Source organism: Leopardus geoffroyi, chromosome E2, assembly GCF_018350155.1.
Source record: "Leopardus geoffroyi isolate Oge1 chromosome E2, O.geoffroyi_Oge1_pat1.0, whole genome shotgun sequence".
NCBI lineage: Eukaryota > Metazoa > Chordata > Mammalia > Carnivora > Felidae > Leopardus > Leopardus geoffroyi.
The window spans coordinates 54,002,195-54,018,943 of NC_059335.1; the positions used below are offsets into that span (position 1 = coordinate 54,002,195).

The 16,749-nt window shown below is 46.1% G+C and overlaps 1 long non-coding RNA gene across 1 annotated transcript; it reads left to right on the top strand.

The window, feature by feature from the left end:
• Nucleotides 1–10,670: 10,670 nt before the first annotated feature.
• On the top strand, nt 10,671–12,559 carry LOC123577671. Its single transcript, XR_006702009.1, has 3 exons — nt 10,671–10,997; nt 11,263–11,329; nt 12,377–12,559. It is a non-coding gene; the product is annotated as an uncharacterized LOC123577671 (long non-coding RNA).
• The last annotated feature ends 4,190 nt before the right edge of the window (nt 12,560–16,749 follow it).

Genomic DNA, 16,749 nt, shown 5'->3' on the forward strand with positions numbered 1-16,749 from the left:
GAAAAGCTTACAGATATTATCAGTAGGAGTCTAGTTGGGCCTAAAACGAGTCCCTGAGAAGTAATATTAACCAGACGCTTGGCAGATCGTTTATTTATCTCCCCCTAAATTCAATAAAGAGACCCATATATAAATAAGGGAAAATAATGCGACTGTTAGTAATTTATCATTGGATAGAAAGCCATTGTTGTCCTTATCTCTGCAATGATGTTCTATTTCCACTGGTAATGAATTACAGGGTTGCCACATCCTTCCCCTGTGACAGTGGAGACAAGCTAGGTGCTACAGCTCAGACCCTGTGCTCCAGAGACCCAGTGGCAGCCATCTTGGGCCCAGTCCTCTGCCTGTGGGTTCCTATGTGAGCAGTCCTAGGTCAAGAACTAGAATTCCACCCACTCTACTTAGGAAAAAAGAAATTATTTCTTTAAAAAACAAACAAAAAACATTTATTCTTATCTTTTAGGTGCCTCTGAGGAAGACATGGTTGAGGACTCATAAATGAGGCAGCGTTTTATTCATTATATCCACAGTTCCTAGCTTCCTTTTGGCCATACTAAAAGAATATGTTCAACTTGGCTTCAGAGAAATGAGTCATATAACAAAATTTGGAATTCATGAGAGCTGAGGGTCTAGGAATCAAAACGATGGTTTGTTGGAACAAGGTGTTAATTTTATTGGTGATGCTAACAATGATGATGATAGGTAGTATTTACTGCATACTCATCATATTCCAGGCATTATTTCAAGCACTTTATATAGGTTATTTCATTTAGTTCTTCCTACAAACTTATGTGTGGATATTATATTTAATTTTTATTTTACAAAGGAGGAAACTAAATACCTTGCCCTCTGTCACAGAGCTAGTTAGTTGTGAAGGAGGACTTGAATCCAGGGCTCTGACTCTATCGTCCTTCCTGGTGGCTGAGTTGGACAAACCTAAGATATACCTTCTGGTTGATGTGCATGAAAAGGAAGTGAGGCCCAAATCACTATTTGGTATCTTAAAGGGTAAAGTCAAGCATATGGACTTCTTAGGGCTAGTAGAGTCATTAACATTTTCAAGAGTGAAGGTGACATGGCCAGGCTTGAGTTTTAGGAATCCTGGTCTCTGAAAGCACTTCAGGAAATGGACAGGAGTGAGAGTAGGGAGTCCATGAGGTAGGGAGGCAAATAGTCAGGCTACCAAGTAGTTGAGGTAGGAGAGGATGAGGACTTCAAAGAAGGTAATGGCCATGAAGGTGGACAGAAGCGCATATTCCCAAGGACAAACTGGTGGGATGTTCTGTCCCTAAGCATGAATTGTCTGTGTTACAAGGCTACCCTCTGGGTCCCCTATCTTAGTAGCATCTTTCATTAGCCTCTTAAGAAAGTATACTGTATGTTTTGTTGTTAAGTATACTCAAGAAAGTATACTGGATGTATACTGGATGTTTTGTTGGGACATTCGGATCCTTTCTCAAACCTTTCTGACATTCCTAGGGAAGGGATAGGCCATCTTGAAGCTTTAGAATCACGAATGGAATACCCACCAATTAAGCCACAATACTTAGTATCTCTGCTGGGAGTTGTCCTGCCCCATGCATTCTATCCATCCGGCAATAGGAGTGGGCCCATGGCTAAAAGGAACTAAAAGACACATGGTATGTGACCCAAAAAGGACTAAAGTCTCTTTCCTGGAAAATACAGAACAGATACAAAGAAATCTCAGCTTGGGTCTGTCTGGTCTTGAGAGTGGACGTGTGGGTGGGCATTTTCAGTCATGCGTGCTAGAAAAGAAAGACTACAGCAAAGAAGAGGGGAAGACTAGATACATAGAGAGAAGCAAAGACAAGACCTGGGAGAGTCCTGATGACATGTTTGGATTTAAACCCAAGACCAACAGTGGCTCCTTCCCTGCCCTTGAAGATCATGTTCTACCCCAAAGCCTTATAATACAAACTTTTCCCTCCCGAGTTCATCTAGGTAAAGCCGATTCCAGTTGCTTGGAACCAAAAGACTCCTAACTAAGAAGACCCCAGTGTGTCTAACTTGTTCTACAGCACCAGTGACAGGTTCTTGATTTCCTTTTACCCAGGTTCTTCCCTAGGGTCTCGTGAATTAACCACCTTCTTGGAAAGGGAATGAAGGAAATAATAAACAATGCCCTCTGAGGCAGTATTATATCCTGTGAGCAAAGTTCAAGCGACTGCTCAATTACTGAGTATCTCCTACATTCAGGAATGGTACTAGATATAAACACAAGGTCTGAGGGGCGCCTGGGTGGCGCAGTCGGTTAAGCGTCCGACTTCAGCCAGGTCACGATCTCGCGGTCCATGAGTTTGAGCCCCGCATCAGGCTCTGGGCTGATGGCTCGGAGCCTGGAGCCTGTTTCCGATTCTGTGTCTTCCTCTCTCTCTCTGCCCCTCCCCCGTTCATGCTCTGTCTCCCTCTGTCCCGAAGATAAATAAACGTTGAAAAAAAAAAAAAAATTAAAAAAAAAAAAAAACACAAGGTCTGAGTTACATGCGTGATGGGCTTTATGAAGGATAATTAGAAAGTACAAGAGGGTTATTTGTGTTTTTGTGGACTAATCTATGAACATGCATCCTTCTCAGTGAAAGTTATGACTGCGTAAGTCCTCACCATCAAAGAAAAGTCTTTTTGCCCTCTCTCTGGGCCATGCCATTGTAGCTGTGCATACTGAATACTGCTGGCTGAACTGATGACCCTCTTCACATCAGACAAGTAGAATCTAGCACTTCTCAGGGACCCTGAGGCTGCCAGGATGCAGCACACCCTACATTCAATGGCATTTTCTTCATCCCCCTGCCCAGAGTGCAGAGAATATAACTCTTACTCATCATTGAGCTACAAACCATCTTCTCTATACCTCTCTGAGTCGTGGGAGCTGTAACTCAATTTTGCTTTGATTTTTTGGATATCCACTGAGTCTTTTTTCTTTGTAGAGAGGCCACTCAGAGACAATGTACCTGCTCATAATTCCTCCTTCAGAGCCAGCAAAGTTGCCATTACACAGATATAAATAAGGAATACTCTATAAATAGCTTCCCCCCCAGCCTGGGCAATGAAGCCGACAGAGAACACTCGGCTTCTGGTGTGATACCGGGCTTTCCTCACAGATGTTACTTGTCTTAATGTTTCAACACCACATGATTTCGAGAGACTGTGTCACAGACCCCATGAAAATAATAATGAAGAACAGAGTGTGATTTATCCTGACCCAGAGTTGAGGACATGAGAAATGTTCATAATTCAGCTGTCACTTGGGCTAAGTAGAACGACCTTGGTGTTGCTCTGGGTTCCAAGAAGCATGTGCTCCGGCATCTAATTGACATTGGGAATACAGAGAATATGGCCTTGAATAGTGGAGGCATCTCTGTGACTCAGACAGCCCTCTGAAGCCCTCAGCACTATTCCCTCTATCCCGTAATCAGAGTGGGGTGCTATTTAACATCCGAAGATGGTCCTTCTTCAGAAAGAGTACTGGAGCTAACATCTCGAGTACTGACCATACGTTCTGCCACTGTGCTAAGCATCTTATATAGATTATGGTGCAACAACCTTCTGGGTTAATTCAGGATTTTGCATATGAAGGAACTAAAGCACTGAGAGATTAAATACAACTTGCTCCATTACTCAGGGAGTGTGTGTGACTTCAATCCAAAAGGCCTGACTCCACAACCTGTACCCTAACCACTACTTCCTCATGTGTCGCACACCAGCCTGCAGATGGCCACCATTGTGCCTGGATAAAAGAGATGAGGGAAGGGAACAGATGTGTGAGTACCTATGATGTGACAGACACTATGCTACGTGCTGGCCACGCTATGCACATGATTTTGCCTAACTGGTAAAATGACCCTGTGAAACTCTGAGCTTGAGTGGCTTGCTCATGCTGCTACAAGAGGAGCTCGTACTTAAACCCACATCTGCCTGGCTCCAAAGCTGGGGCTCTTGGTGCTGTGCAGCAAGGTCGTCCCATTCTTTTCAAACAATTAATTCCCTATGAGATGCATCCTTTAGGGGAAGAGAAAATGGGTGGAAAGGAAAGGAAAGGAAAGGAAAGGAAAGGAAAGGAAAGGAAAGAAGAGAAAAGAAAAGAAAAGAAAAGAAAAGAAAAGAAAAGAAAAGAAAAGAGACAAAACTCTGACACTTATCTGAAAGGTTACGAAATCTGAAATAACTCGGGACAGATATATTTAACCCTGGGGACTCCCCATACCTGTATCCCCACCCCACTAAAGCGAGTCTTGGCCTACCTCTAAGTCCTTAAGATATTCTCCCATGTTTTATTCTAGAAAGGTTTAGATTTAACCTTTAAGTCTAAGACCCATCTCAAATCAATTTTCAAGCATGGCATGAGGTAGGGGTCAAGAGTTACTTTTTTCTATATGCTTATCTGGATGTTCCATGAAAACCAACTGAATATATGTGAATCTGTTTTGGTACATATTTTTGTTCTGTTGAACCAGTTGTCTACCCAATGCCACAAAGTCTAGAAGAAAATAAAGGGACCCACCATCTTCTAGTAAAAGAAGTGCCTACTATTCAGAGCTAATATTGCCCATGTTTTAGTCTATTTTCTTTTGTGTGTTCACACACACATTTTTAACATAATTCTTATGATACTGTATATATAAATGTTTATCTTGCTCTTTTTTTTAACTTAACATTGTAAGACACCAACTTTCCATGTCATTAAATATCTTTTGAAAACATTATTTTTTTATGGCTGCATATGTTCCATCATTTCTATTTAACATAATTTATTTAACCATTTTGGCATGCATTCCATTCCCACATTTTTGCTATTTATAAATAATGTTGCAATGAACATACTTGTGTATAAATATTCATATGCATTTCTGACTTTTCCCCAAGAAGAAAAATGGCGGTGTCAAAGGGCATGACCTTTGCTTAGGCTCTCTCTACATCCTGCCAAATTACTTTCCATATCAATTGTATAACTTAAACTCCCTCCAGCACTTTATAGGAGTGCTTATGTTTCTGCATTCTTGCCAAACCTATTACCACTTTTAAATCTTTGCTAATTCTATAGCTAACATGGCTTTATTCATAGCTTAATTTGCTTGAACTTACTTTCCAGGGAAACTGAATATTTTTGCATATTTAGCCATGTGCACGGCTTCTTCTGTGTCTTGTCTTGCTTGCACCTTTAGCCCAAGGTATGGCTATTAAGAGTTTAGTGATTTTTTTTTCTTAATGATCCCTATGTTCAAGACCTCTTAGGAATGCATTTTTAAAAACCCCTTGTCAGATAAAGAGCTCTGATATTTCTTCAGTAAGTTTTAGATACCCATCTATAATGCTCCTCTTCGCAGGGAGCTCACGGTGAAACAGGACAGCAGACACTGCCTGCAAAAAACTGCAGTGCCCACAAAAAACAAGGGAATTCAGATGAACTGCTCTGGATATTCCGATAAGGGAGAGGACATTGCCAGCAGCCCCAGCTTTGTAGCTGTGACTCGATGTAGGCATTGCGACAGAGGGTCTCAAATTGGAAGGCACATCAGAATCACTTGGAGAGCTTGTCAACACAGAGGCTGGTGGTCCAAGGTGGGGCCGGAAAAATCTGTGTTTCTGACATGCTCCCCATGAACTCAGCGCTCTGGCCCTACACGGGCAGAAACCACTGAACTAGGAGAAGTTGGGAAGAAAGAGAAAACAGTTCCAAGTGAGAAAATCATCAGAGCAAAAGCTTGAATCTCTTCACTTAGGAGTCCAGTCTCATTGACTCTCAGGATAACCAAGAAACAAAAATGGCAATTTGGGATTTTTCTCTATGTTCCCGTATTAAAAGAATTCACAGAGAGAGCTGTGGATTCCTCGGACTTGTATCACGCATTGTATTTTACCCCAGGCTTATATACAACATACTTCTAACTACAACGAAAGGGAGGAAGCAAGTCCCATCCTCAGTCATTCTGGCCCACACTCAAATTCACTCTGTACTAACACGTTTTCATCTATCCGCACTTTTGTCTTTACTTAAATTTCTTTTAAAAATCACCTTTTATTTTTAAATGACCTACTGTGAATACACAACTGGAGTTATTTCTCCTAAGTTACAAGGTATGTGTAAACATAAATATTGTGAGAACAAAATCTTGTTATTAAACTTTAATTAGACGTCATTGCCAAGCATAGTTCTCAAGCCTGAAGTCTGCGAATGTTTGTTAAAAATGGGCCATTAGTAGGAAAGCCTGAGTGGCTCAGTCAGTTAAGCATCTGACTTTGGCTCCTATCATGATCTCATGGTTTGTGGGTTCAAAGTCCCGGGTCGGGCTCTGTGCTGACAGCCCAGAGCCTGGAGCCTGCCTTGCATTCTGTGTCTCCCTCTCTCTTCCCCTCCTCACTCACCCTCTGTCTCCCAAAAATAAACAAACATTAAAGACAATTTTTTTTTTAAAAGAAAAGGGGCCATTAGTAGAAATCAAAAACAGCCAGAAGTACCCGAGAAAATACAAGATATCCAGATGTCAGAAAAACACATTCTTTGTGTAAGTATGGCTTATGTAGTATTGGGGACATACTTATACTAAAAATATATTTGTTGCTTATCTGAAAAATTTAACTGGGTGTCTTATATTTTTATTTGCTAAAATTGGCAAGCCTAGAAAGGGACTGACAATTTACACCAGCATCACGCTGACCTTTTCTCTGAGACACCTTCAGAAATATTGAAAGAAAACTGAAAAGGAAATAATTATCTTACAATGTGTGATAACATTATTTAATGCCTTGTCTACTAGGTACCAGCTGGACCACAGGTACCAAAGTGGAAAGGTCCCTCCGGGAATAGAAGTCCCTGACTTTGTAAAATGCTGCCTTAAAGCATGGATTGAAAACAGAATGAGAAGACAGATCTTCGACCATCTTGGGCTCCCTGCAGCTAAGACTGGCATCTGTGCTTTTGAAGGAATCGACTGATCTAACATTTGCATATAGGAGCAGAGGATCTATATCCTTGTGAGGGCCACAAAGGGGGCTTCGGGCAAGAAGAAAATGGTGGGTTAATGGGCAAGTCCATGAGCAATCAGCCTGACTAATGGGGAAAGTTTACACATGAATGGCTGGGCTTTCCAACCAGCTTTCTTTAAGAAAACCATCAAATCCCTAGACGTCAATTGAAGTTAATAAAAAATGCTGAAGTGTTTCTGCTTGCCTGCAAAATATATTCTTTTCTGGGTTAAAACTAACTCCTGATAATTTCAATGCCTGCTAATAAATACTTTCTCAGAAATGATACACAACCTGAGAGATTCATAAGATTGTATTCCATTGACGTCATATGTTGTCAGGTCTGAGTGTGGTGCCTCTCTAAGGAGATGCTAAGATTTTCTCTTAGATTTGTGTGTTTCCCCCACACGATGGGACTGAAGGAAAGCATGATATCTACCAAGCTGGGAGGCAGAAGTGAAGATCACAAGGTATATCCAGTCTCTCTACTCACCATGTGGACCCTTCCGAGAGGCAGTAATCTAAACTGGGATCTCTTCATCTCCTCTGCTGGATTATCCCACCATTCAACCTCCCCTATAGATCTGGGAAGTTGGAGTGGTTCTCACAATCAGGAGCCAAACGGGGCAGGTTTGGACACAGACTGACAGCAACTGCTTTCAGTTGAAGGCTGAGTGTCACCTTAATGGGACTGGATGGCCTCTGATCGCAGCAAGAACTTAGAGTAACCGACTAGGTCCCGTTACTATGTATAAACGACCACAACAAAAGAAAGGAAGAAAGAAAATGGTTCTGGGTAACAGCAGGGCAGCCTGCCAGGTGGTTTACACCCACCAGCATCTATTGATCCTACATCATTCCCACTTGACAGGTGGTAAAACTGAGGCAAAGTAACTCAAGTGACTTACCCATTCTACTGTCTCCAAACCCCACAACACAGTAAGCAGGAAAGACAAAAGAAAAAGCCTTCAACGTGCAGACCTCCCGGCCACCCTCCCCTCACGGCAGAGACGGAAGGCTCAGGTGAAAGCACCAGGCCGCTTCACTTACTCGGTAGCTTTTTCTTGTGGCACAATCGCCGAGCAATCTCCTGATTGCAATTCGGCTGCGGGTGCAGCTACTCAAAGGCTAGAAACTGGGCCGGTTGTGCCAACGTGAACCTTTCCATTTGCAAGGCACTGGCAATCCTGGGACTGCAAAAAGGAGCCTGGACCTTGAATCATGGTGATTTTACCAAAGCGTTGCCAACAGGTGGCTGGTGGGCCCATCCCTTCTCCCCGCTGCCAGCCTTGCCAACATGTGAGAGCTGACTTCCCCGTTCTCTCTCTGTGCAGATCAGAAAGCCCAGGGAGTGGATCTGTGCGTGGCAAAGACCCTTCCTCTGGCAGACCTAAGTCCATCTTTGTCCTCGCTGCCGCTCATTCCTAGGAAGGCGGGCAATTTGGACTAGGAGTCTCCGGCCTCCTCACTGCTTCCTTTCAGACTCTGGAATGTGCCATTCCTGTGGGCCCCAGCAAAGGCCACGAATATTCCCTGTCTTCCTTTATTCAGAAGAGGTCAGGAACAGCTCTTCCCTTTTCAAACTTCAAAGCAAGCGCCCCCAATTTCTATCCATGTGAATTTGGGAAGCAACGAAATCCAGCCGGTTAAACCGGCTATGCATTGCATAGTTTTTTTTTTAATTTATTCTCTTACTTTATAAGAGAATTGGAAGTGAATTAAGAATATCAAGCTATAGCTTACATTTATGGAAGGTACGATTTGTAGTTCCATTTTTTTTCCTTGTTTTGGCTTATTTGTATTTTCTGAACTGTCTTCAATCGCCAACTATTGCACTTATAACATTCTAAAGTATTTTAAAACATAAATAAGAATAAAAAGAAGCCCCAGGCAGCTTCTTGCATTACATCTGGACGACTGCTGACATTCTAGGATCAGAAATTGAAACCAAAATGTCTACTGAGTCCAGCGGGAGACAAGACAGCCTTCATTCTGACAGGAAAGGGGAGTTTACTCTTGGTCCAAAGGGACTGCTCTGAGATCACATTGATCCCCAGCTGGCTCTGCGTGGAGATTGCTGCTGTGTGAGGGCAAGTGAGTCAACCTTAAGGTCAGACTAGGTGGTGACAAACAACAGAGTTCCTCTGGGGAGACAAAACCAATATACGTCCCTCCCCGCAGTCCAGGGGCCCTGGCCGGACTTACACGACCCTCCCCACAGCCCAGGGGCCCTGGCCGGACTTACACGACCCTCCCCGCAGCCCAGGGGCCCTGGCCGGACTTTTGCTGGGGTCCAGACAGCCTCTTCTGGAGGGTCAGGACATTCCTACCTTGTGTCTCTCCCCCTTCTCCCTCCCCCGCTTATCTTTCTCTCCCTCTCCGGCTCCCTTCCTCTCCCTCCATCTCCCTTCCTCTCTCCCTCTCTCATTAATGTTTGTGGGATGCCAGCCAGGAAGAGATCCCTGATTGGGTTTAGGGCTTATCACAGGACTAACCTTGGGGACAGGCAGGCTCCAGGCTTTGAGGGATTTTCCTGTAAATCACCACGATAACAAACTCACAAAAACATCCAGCTTTGGGTTGAAATAATAATAACAACACATTTTTCCCCTGTGCTTTGTCAGGAATTTTGCTAGAAGGGCTGTGCACGCTCATTTATTAAATGTTTCTGACGACGTCTTGAGCGAATGTTATAAAGGCCATCTTACAAGAGGGTAGATGAAGTCTTGGGCTGAAGGACTTGCTAGGGTCACAGAGCTAGAGCCCGACAGAGGGGGAGCTGCTTCAGCGGGGACCCCACACGGTCCCTTCTGCTCTCAAGCTTTGTGATCCTGAAGATTCCGTCCCACGTGGATGTGAGCAGCACCACCTGCGCAGACAGAATGGCCACATCCTTACGTGTCTACCTCTGTTGCGGTCCTTTTTCTCCTTGCAGCCCTTGCCTTCATTTCCTGTGTGATCACAGGTGAGTCTCTTCACTTGTTTGAGTCTTACTGTCTCAGCCACACAACCACGAGCAAGAATCTGTGTCACGGGACTTCGAGCAGGGAACGCCGGCCGGCAGGGAGATGCAGCCTCACTTGCGTGGTTAAGAGTTCGGCCCCCGGGGCAGACTGGCCGCCCTGGAATCCCAGCTCTGTGACTCTGGGCGAGCGACTGAATTCTGTTCCTCAGTGGAGAACAAGAACACGTACCTCAGAGACTCATTATGTGCTTTTTTAATAAGTGATCGTATGAAAGGGGTTTTGTGACGGTGCCTCGTATGCTCCCCGTGCTGGGGTGCTGCGATTATGTTCTTAAGAAAATCACCTTAGCACAATAAACGCGTATTAAGAGCTTACTGATGGAAAGGGACATCCCCACGGCTTTTATCTGCAAGAAAGTTAGACCACCATTTTCCCAGGCTGTATCTTGATCTGAATTCCATACCAAAAGAGCGTGACTTTGAGAAGCCAACGCAACAGCGACTCCAGACTGAGATCTCAGTGTCTTACGGTAATCCCCGGCCTCCTTCCCGAGCCTCCAAGGGACGCTCAGGGGTCCTGCGGGCAGAGGCAGCCGTGACCCGAAGCAGGAGGAAATGCCTGTGTAACCCGGGAGAGGTACAGCCAGGGATTCCGAGTCCGCCCCGGGCTTCGCAAGCAGCCGCTCTCTCCCTCCACCCCGCAGCCAGGGGCAAACTCCAAGAAACTTTACACACAAAAAAGCAATTTACTTAGCCAGTCATTTTCTAGATTTGCTCAGCAATTATTTCGGCTCTTTGTGTTTTAAGTGAGTGTTTTTTCTGTCCCTGTCCAGTGTCTTTCTGCTTCATCAGATAGGGAAGCCTCGGCAGCATTTTCCCTCCAGAGAGCTGAGCCCTCACGGCCACAGAGGCTGGGGGACGAGGCGGGCAGAGCAGGGGCAGTGGCTTAGCGAAAGCCAGAGTTGCAGGTCCAGAGGGTTGCTGAGGCTCTCGGGCGGTGACTACAAAATGTGGACCAAGCAGCAGAATCACCTGGATGGCATGCACTCTAGTGAGCGTGGCTATTTGGGCCCTTCTAGACTTTCTGCCCCAGCAGGTTTGGGGTAGGGGCAGTTGGTGTGCTGCTAAATTTTGCAACCAGCTTTCTTGAAGAAGAAGAAAGATGAGGAAGGGGGAGGAAGGAGGAGGAGGAAAAAGAGGTAGGAGGGGGAGGAGGAGGAGGAGGAGAGGAAGAGGAAGAAGAGGAAGAAGAAACCCCTGCTTTGTGGCACTTGCCGATTTCCTGATGTAAGTATTCTCACTTTGGCAAATTTCAGCTTCCCATGTGATGACGTCACTGAGCAAAGCTGGGAACAGAAGTGGCCCCTAGGCGCCTGTGAGCTGGTAAGAGCTGGTTCCAGGACACCATGGGGACAGGGCCAGGAACCTGCATGTTTATTAGGCTCTCCTGGATGATTCTGACGCAGGGGACACGGTACCAGGCTTTTCAGGAGAAGCAGAAAGAGATGGAAAACCGCTACAATTCTGAGCATAGAGCCAACATTAATGCGTTTTGCTTTCTTTGTCTGGAGGCAGCCCTCCAATCTCCAAATAGCCACGTAGCACCATCACCACGTTTGTCATATCCGTTTACAATCTGTACTGTTCGTCCCTTGTTTTTAATTTACTACTCTAGCCTTTCCCTTAATCATGTGACGTAAGATGCTTCAAATACCGCTGTGAGTGTGAAACCACTACTATTTGCCATCTATAAAAAGAAGACGTGAAGACATGATAACAAAAGCCATACTGTTAAATTCTAGTTATATACCACCCCCTGTCTAGCATTCTGAGCCTCAGGCCTGATTTCTCTTTGTTAACAAGCATTAGAGAGGTGTGGAAGTCCTATTAGCACCAAATGGTGATATTCTCCTTCAGATAATTAGGACTGAAAAAGACTTGAAAAGGAAGTGACTTCCTCTCTAGGAGAAAGAGTATACAAAGAAGGCTTATCGGCATAACTTAAAACATCTTCCATGCCAAATAACACTAAGCCCCACTTCACTGAACCTTCTAGAAAATGACATAATCGGGGGCGCCTGGGTGGCTAAGTCGGTTAAGCGGCCGACTTCGGCTCAGGTCACCATCTCGCGGTCCGCGGGTTCGAGCCCCGCATCGGGCTCTGGGCTGACAGCTCAGAGCCTGGAGCCTGTTTCGGATTCTGTGTCTCCCTCTCTCTGACCCTCCCCTGTTCATGCTCTGTCTCTCTCTGTCTCAAAAATAAATAAACGTTAAAAAAAATTTTTTTTAATAAAAAAAAAAAAAAAAAGAAAATGACATAATTGAGATGTCCGGTGGGGATGATGGTGAAAGTGAGTTATCCATCACTGACCTCTTGCTATGTAACAGACTTTAAGCTGAGCACTCCACTTATATCACCTCTAATTGCAGGGAAGGGAAGAGAAGCTTGGAGAACTATTACACTTGGCCTCAATCTCGTATTGATCACGGAGCCAGGATCTGACCCTAAATCTTGCTGATTCCAGAGACCTTATGAAGAATACACACGTCAAGGTTTGCAGTTGGTTCCCTTCTTTTCCTCATCGCTTTGTGGGAGGATCGAGTCACATTACATCCACAAAACACCTGACCCACATCCAGCTGCTGGTATGCTCATGCAAGATGGTGGGTCCCATCCTTCCTACGATGATGGGCTTGTGACATGTTCAAGATCTCCACATTCCCTGAACAGACCCCCGTAAGTGAGTCTTCTCTTCAAAGTATTCCCAAAGCAGAGACCTCTTTAGCCGCAAAACAAAGGAAGGCCACGTGTTGTACACAGAGGTTTTATCATTACTCATATGCCCCTTAGTCCTCTGACCCCCCGTCTACGGCTAAAATAAATGGAGAACATTAACTTGGCTCCCAGCTGATAAGACGTTGTTTTCCTTCTCATTGACCTCCTCAAGATAACAGTTTTGAACTTTGATAAGGCGTTTCTTCAGTTCTTAGTTCTATACTAAGAGTTGACAAGAAGTCACTGGAATCAAATTCTGAAATTAGAAAAGGAGCCAGAGGATACATAAAGACACTGGGTTTTCTGCAGAATTGATTTTAGAACGAATGGGAAGGCAAGACAGAGAGAGCGTGACAGACCCCACAGACCCCTGGCTTCCAACTCAAAGTACTCTGCCTGACAACCTGTATGTCCCTCATGTCCCTGATCCTAAGACTGCCACAGACCTCCCAGAGCTCTGTGGGTTAGTGAGGCTAGGTTACTGAGACAGTCCACTACCAGGGCCTGAGGTCATGAAAGCTATTACCAGGGACAAGATGCTCAGCCTCAGTGGGTCTACGATGGGAGACAGAGACCTATTTTGTACCTGTCGCATCAGTATAATGATGGCACTAACAACAGTTTTGATATTAATAGTAATGACACAATTTTTGAAATTAGATGAACTACATCTGGAAAATGTCCTCACAGTCTCTAAGTAATTCTATAAATGTTAGGGATTAATGTCCCCCATCCCAGAAGGGGCTGTTACCGAGAGGCTGAGGCAAGGAGCGGTTATTCACCCACAGTCGGTACACACGAGGCACCTGCTGTGTGCGTGTTTCACATCAGGTCACCGCCCAACATGCTGTGATTTTTCTCTCTCACTATGCAAATGTGGGAACCGAGGCTCAGGAAAGTTAAATGTCTTACTCAAGGTCACATGACCGGTAGGTAGGAAAGCCAGTACTCAAACCCAAATGTTATGGGCTAAATTGTGTTGCCCACTCCCCCAAATTCATATGTTGAATACCTAACCCAGGTACTTCAGAATGTGACTGTATTTGGAGACGGGGTTTTTAAGAGGTGACCAAAGTAAAGTGAGGTCGTTAGGGTGGGCCCTAAATCGGTAGGACTGGTGTCCTGTAAGAAGAGATTAGGACACAGAAACCCTCTGAGACCGAGTGGCCGCCATCTGCGAGCCAAGGAGAGAAGGCTCAGATGATACGCACTTTGCTGACACCCTGGTCTTGAACTTCCGGCCTCCAGGACTGTGAGAAAATAAACGTCTGTCGTTTAAACCACCCAGCGTATGGCGTGCTGTCATGGCGGCCGTAGCACACCAGCTCTCTCGTTTCGTGTCTCGTGCGCATGTCACTAGGCCACCCTATCAGGATGTGTGTGTGTTTGCTTACGGTCTGGTATCAAATCCACTCCAAGCAGCACACGTCATAGCTTCTCTGAACCCACAGAGTGTACACATCCCCATTCTCATCAATTTCCACTGGGGCAAAATCATAGGCTCCCCGGGCTTTGCCCCCAAGATCCACTGCGAGAATTTACTGAAATTTTCTCAGGCATTTTCCAGAGTCGATGGTCCTTTTTGGGTTCATTCGCTCAGTGAGCCGTGTACGGTCTGCATCAGAACCAGTGGTCACCCGTAGAGGCCCGGTCTCCGGCCACAGGGAACTCACAGTGTAGCACCAACTATTCCTTGTCAAACATCACAAACCGCTGATAATGCTCCTTCCCCCTGAGCCTGCTGCCAGCCTCAGAAACCTTCTCAACTCTGGACCGTAGGAAGCTGCTACGGGACGACCGTACTTCACACATGACACTGTACCCACACCCCCCGTGGAGGACAGGGCGGAACTCCCACGGCCAGGCCTGCCTCATCCATCCCTCTGACCTCGCGACCACACAGATTTGCCCAGTAAAACCCAGCAAAGGTGCAACTCCAAGGTCGAACCGCCCCAAGCCTCAAAATCTCTGCTTCTGCATTTCCTAAAGCCACTTTGAAGCTAACAAAAATATCCAGGTGGAACGCTGGATTGGGAAATTAGTTAATCTGACTGGCTGGACCGCAAGAAACGAGGAGACAGGGGAAGATCAGGAATGGTAAACAGGTAGCAAAGAGCCCTCCTCTCTTTTTCCCTTCTGACTGGGTGCACTGACCCTTCCCAACACCTCATATTCCCAAGAACTCAAATCTCTGTACATTGACTGTTCTAGTCACCTGTTGCTATATGCCAAACTGCCTCGACATTCTAAATAAAAGGCCATTTGCCTTTGTTCACAATTCTGTGGATAAGAAATTCAAGACGGATTTAGCTGGGTGAGTCATCTCTTACATGGAACAATCCCGCCAGGGGGCTGGAGGGTCTGTCCCAAGGTAGTCTCTTTACTCACAGCCTGGAGCTTGGGCTGGGAGGCTGGCTGTCGAAGCCAGCTGTTGACATGGGGTCTGTTAAACCGACCGCCTGCATACGCTCTCTCCTTAGGGCTTAGCGCCTGGGTTCCCAGAGGACATATCCTCAGAGCAAGTATTCTAAGAGGTCCGGGATGAAGCCGCAAGGCTTTTTATGACCCGGCCTTCGGTGTCCCTGAATATCATTTCTGTTGCCTTCTATTGGTTAAGCAAGTCATGAGGCCACTCAGATTCAAGGGAAGGGGAGTAAGATTCTCCCCACTCATGGGAGGAATATACCAGAACAAACGTGGTCCTCTTGAATCTACCCACCACACGCTCGAATGTGCTTCGGGAAAAGGTTCCCAAATCAAAGGAGTGAAGGCATGACCCCAAAGTCCCGTGAACCAGATCCTATGTGAGTTTTAAAGTTTTTAATCAGCACGTGAACACTCAGTCAGTTGCTTTAGCAACAGCCCAGAACCACGACCGGAAGGTTTATTCAGAAAGTTGCTGGGGGATTAAATCCAACAGAGAGGAAGGCCCCAGACATCCTGGGTTATGTGAAGGCAGAATTTCACCCCCGACCAACAACAGAATTGCCTTTTTCGCCCCAACTCCTTGGTCGGAGGAAGAGGGACGGTGCTGGTGAAAACCTGTACGGCCCCCACCCACCAAACAGGCACCGAGATTAGGTTCTGCAGGAGCCATTAGGAGGCAGCACACTGGAGGATTCTGGGCACAACGTGGGCCTCGAACACAGAACACACGTACATGCAGGTCTGAAATCCTTAAGAAGAATTCAGGATTAAGAGCACACGGTAAAAAAAAAAAAAACAAAAAAAAAACAAAAAAACAACAACAACAACAACAACCCACCAGAAGACTTCACCATGTGTCTAAGCATTACAGAGCTCGGAGAGACCTCTTGAAAATGCAGTCGGAGGAAATGAAACATAAGGGCACTGTGTTCAGACTCCCTACCGGGACTGAGCATGGCAAATGGAAACACCCGGGCCCTCCCAGCTTCCCTGCAGCATCAGTAGGTAAGGGGCCCACTCACCACGCTCAGCAGCTTTCTGTTGATTGGCCGCAAATCCTAAAAGAATTTACTGTTGAGGACACAAACACCACGGACGACGTATCACACCCAGGCCCTTGCCTCCTTGTGGCGGTGCAGAAAAGAGGGGGGACACCCTGGCACTGTCAGGCAGCCCCCGTTGGTGGACTCGGCACAGGGCCATCGTGATGTGAGTGAGGCCTCGGGGCCCAGGGACTCTGGCCTGGCCCCGTCGCCCTGGCGGTGAACGGAAAGGATCGTGGGTCAGCACAGAAGCAGAAGAGAAGGGGGAGGGGGCTAACACACTATGCCCTGGAAACATAAAGTCAGATTTGAGGTGACATGGGGGCCACAGGGAGAGCTCCAGGCCTTGGCCGGAGCAGTGGCAACGAGCTGACAGGTTGAAAGACTGAACAATGTTGATGCTTGGTGAGTCTCCCCTTCCCCCTTGACCTCCGCAACCCGCCCTCCCGCCCCCGCAAGTGCATTCCTCTCCTTCCTCTCCAGGCCCACCACTCAGGCTCCCAGAGCTCTGAAGTAACGTTCCCAACACCAACCAAACACTGGTCAACAGTTCGCAG